General features: G+C 48.0%; 1 non-coding gene across 1 annotated transcript; it reads left to right on the forward strand.

Annotated features, from left to right (window-relative positions):
* Nucleotides 1-180: 180 nt before the first annotated feature.
* On the forward strand, nucleotides 181-335 carry LOC123988830. Its single transcript, XR_006830312.1, has one exon. It is a non-coding gene; the product is annotated as a 5.8S ribosomal RNA (ribosomal RNA).
* Nucleotides 336-4,303: the final 3,968 nt, after the last annotated feature.

A 4,303-nucleotide genomic window follows, 5' to 3' on the forward strand; every position in this document is an offset into this window, starting at 1 on the left:
TTCCGTCTTTGGACGCGATCGTGTCGTCAACGATCGAACAAACAAATACGTTGGCAACGCCCGAATTCGCTCTCCTGCACGCGCCGGGTGGGAGAGTGATGTGGGTATCGAATGTGATGTGTGTTAATAATGAAAATAACACTAAAGATCTAAAGAGTTTGAAATACAAAATTATACGATTACCCTGAACGGTGGATCACTTGGCTCGTGGGTCGATGAAGAACGCAGCTAATTGCGCGTCAACGTGTGAACTGCAGGACACATGAACATCGACATTTCGAACGTACATTGCGGTCCACGGATACAATTCCTGGACCACGCCTGGCTGAGGGTCGTTTTCTTAACTAAAGACTGCTTGCGTTTGCTTCTCGAAAAAAAGTAATTCATTGCTTTTTAAACATCCCGCCGTCGTTCAACAAGAGTAGAACGTTTCGGAGCGGGATTATCGAACGATAAATAAAAAAAAAAGAGTCGCAACGTACGAGCGATAGTTGGGCAGTTCGTCGGCGTTTGTCGTGGAAACGATGTGACGAAAATCGCAACAGATACACTAAATGCAGGCCGTTAAAGGAGAGAAACAAACTTCGAAATATCTATTCGAACTGGCGAAAGTGCGTCACGGCGCGCGAGTCGTTCGTTAAAATTAATAAACGACCGCCCGTGAAAGCACCGAGTTCTCGAAAGATAATCTATAAAGATTCTCCATCCTGCTGGAATTATCGGATCTACGCGATTGTTCACTCGTAGAAATCTACGCTCCCGACGTTGCCAGAAACGATATTTACGAAAGGTGTGTGAAAAAATAAACGAAAGAAGCTCTCCTATAAATTTAGAAAAAGCAAACGAGTGAAATGTTTGAGATGATAATTTGCTGAAATGCAAGCTCGGATAGCCCCAGGGTTTCGAATGATTCCCCGCGCTTTATATATCTCTCTGTTTACAAACGGTGTATAAACAAAAGATCGCTTCAGATGGGTCGTCGCTGTTTGACGCGCGATGCTGTTCCTTTCTTTTGTCTGTCTGTGCGTTTCGCTTCGCTAAACAAGTTAAATGGTTAAAAAGCGTCGAAAAAGCGAATACACACGCGACAAGACAAATCGAACGAGTAAAGGAACGCTCCGCTCCAAGATAAAAATGGTTGTTTACAATCAATGCAGTGTTTCGGTACCCCTGATCGTAGTCTGAAACTGTGTAACAAAAGAGAGGAAAGCGAATGGTGAATGAACTTCGAAGCCTCCGTGGCGTGGCTAGAACTTGTGATAAAAGTATGTTTGCAGCAATTATGCATGCTCCCGTTAAAACAGCATTTCAATGTCTCGCATGGCTTAAAGTCCTAGGAGGCTTCAACATTTAGAATACATACGGACTACTTCGTTTGTTAAAGATAAGCGAAGACCGCGCGACCATCGCTCGGTCGTCCAGCCCTCGAAAGTGTTGTTGCGTTCCAAAGCAGAGAAAAATTGGATTTACCCTTGCGCTAAGGGGAGATAAGAAGAGAAGAAAAGCAGTTAAATCTAAGAGGTGTATGGAGAGTACATCGCGTGTTGGTTAAAATTGCTAAATGAAATTCACGCGAAATGTTCTCTCTCGCTCTTGCTTTTCCTCTTGCTTCCGTTGCGCTCGAAAAGAAGGGATGATAAATAAACAAAAAGAAACCTATTCGAAATCTCTTGTGGAACAAAAAATAATACGGACGGACGTTAAAATTGAACCGGGACGAAATGGGTCGTCTTGCGAGTTGTCTTCGCTTTGAAATTGTTAAAAATTGATAAAAGCAATACGACGAAGCTGCAGTCCGCAAAATGTTTGAAGCAAAAAGGAAGTAACACGAAAATCATGGGAACGTCGTGTCTCAATTTTTTTCCCTCTTGTGCTCGTTTCATCGAACGATAAATAATACAAACATTTTGAAACGAGAGAGAGGAAAAATTGAATATGCGAAAGGTTGATTCACGCACAGATTCTCTACGTGTTTGCTTTTTTGCTTCTTTTCGTTTATTTTTTTATTTTTTTTTTGCATCGAGCATCATATTCACCTTTCGATGAAACCAAAGAAATTGACGACCTCAGAGTAGGCGAGATTACCCGCTGAATTTAAGCATATTATTAAGCGGAGGAAAAGAAACTAACTAGGATTTCCTTAGTAGCGGCGAGCGAACAGGAATGAGCCCAGCACTGAATCCCGCGGTACCGCCGCTGGGAAATGTAGTGTTCAGGAGGATCCGTTTATCCCGAGACATCGAATTGCGTCCAAGTCCATCTTGAATGGGGCCATTTACCCATAGAGGGTGCCAGGCCCGTAGTGACCGGTACGCGTTTCGGGAGGATCTCTCCTTAGAGTCGGGTTGCTTGAGAGTGCAGCCCTAAGTGGGTGGTAATCTCCATCTAAGGCTAAATACGACCACGAGACCGATAGCGAACAAGTACCGTGAGGGAAAGTTGAAAAGAACTTTGAAGAGAGAGTTCAAGAGTACGTGAAACCGTTCAGGGGTAAACCTGAGAAACCCAAAAGATCGAATGGGGAGATTCATCGTCAACCACGCTGGCTCCCGTTGGTGCGCGATGCCCCGGATGGACCCTCGGGTTCCATTAGCGAGGGCACGCCACCTTCGGCGAACGTTCCGGCGAGGTAGTCGTGCACTTCTCCCCTAGTAGAACGTCGCGACCCGTTGCGTGTCGGTCTACGGTCCGAGGCGGAGCCTGTCCGTCGCCTTAACGGCGTTCGTGACAGACCCTCGGTTGCCTGGCCGACTGCGCGACGGTACTCAGACGGTATCGGGCCGCAACCAATCCATTTTCGAATGTGTGTGCGTCAGGACCGCCGCAAGCTAGGTTCAGTTATAATACCCGGATGTACGGACTATGCGCCGTCCCCGGGCCTGGCCAGCTGTTAGCAGGAGGAGTCCTTGGACTGGCCAAGCTTTGAATTACCGGTCGGCGACGCTATTGCTTTGGGTACTCTCAGGACCCGTCTTGAAACACGGACCAAGGAGTCTAACATGTGCGCGAGTCATTGGGATATAAATAAACCTAAAGGCGAAATGAAAGTGAATGTCGTCCTCTGTGTCGACCTAGGGAGGATGGGCCTCGTTACGATTAGGCCTCGCACTCCCGGGGCGTCTCGTTCTCATTGCGAGAAGAGGCGCACCTAGAGCGTACACGTTGGGACCCGAAAGATGGTGAACTATGCCTTGTCAGGACGAAGTCAGGGGTAACCCTGATGGAGGTCCGTAGCGATTCTGACGTGCAAATCGATCGTCGGAACTGGGTATAGGGGCGAAAGACTAATCGAACCATCTAGTAGCTGGTTCCCTCCGAAGTTTCCCTCAGGATAGCTGGCACTCGCTCGAAACGTTATTGCGAGTCTCATCTGGTAAAGCGAATGATTAGAGGCCTTGGGGCCGAAACGACCTCAACTTATTCTCAAACTTTAAATGGGTGAGATCTCTGGCTTGCTTGCATCAAATGAAGCCATGAGATTTTATTATTGGATCAGAGTGCCAAGTGGGCCAATTTTGGTAAGCAGAACTGGCGCTGTGGGATGAACCAAACGCAGAGTTAAGGCGCCTAAGTCGACGCTTATGGGATACCATGAAAGGCGTTGGTTGCTTAAGACAGCAGGACGGTGGCCATGGAAGTCGGAATCCGCTAAGTAGTGTGTAACAACTCACCTGCCGAAGCAACTAGCCCTGAAAATGGATGGCGCTGAAGCGTCGCGCCTATACTCCGCCGTCAGTGGCAAGTGGGGCTGGACAAAATTTGGTCCTCCATGAAGTCCTGACGAGTAGGAGGGTCGCGGCGGTGTGCGCAGAAGGGTCTGGGCGTGAGCCTGCCTGGAGCCGCCGTCGGTGCAGATCTTGGTGGTAGTAGCAAATACTCCAGCGAGGCCCTGGAGGACTGACGTGGAGAAGGGTTTCGTGTGAACAGCCGTTGCACACGAGTCAGTCGATCCTAAGCCCTAAGAGAAATCCTATGTAAATGAGGTGTCCTAAAGCTCTCAGATAAATGGCAACAAAACAAAACTGTTAAATATGGCTAAATCGAATTAATATAACACAATAGTTGCAGAGATGCACACCCATTGGGCGAAAGGGAATCCGGTTCCTATTCCGGAACCCGGCAGCGGAACCGCATACCATTCGGGCCCTCGTAAGAGTGTTCGTCGGGGTAACCCAAAATGACCTGGAGACGCCGTCGGGAGATCTGGGAAGAGTTTTCTTTTCTGTATAAGCGTTCGAGTTCCCTGGAAACCTCTAGCAGGGAGATAGGGTTTGGAACGCGAAGAGCACCGCAGTTGCGGCGG

This window comes from Osmia bicornis, unplaced genomic scaffold, assembly GCF_907164935.1.
Source record: "Osmia bicornis bicornis unplaced genomic scaffold, iOsmBic2.1, whole genome shotgun sequence".
Classification (NCBI taxonomy): domain Eukaryota; kingdom Metazoa; phylum Arthropoda; class Insecta; order Hymenoptera; family Megachilidae; genus Osmia; species Osmia bicornis.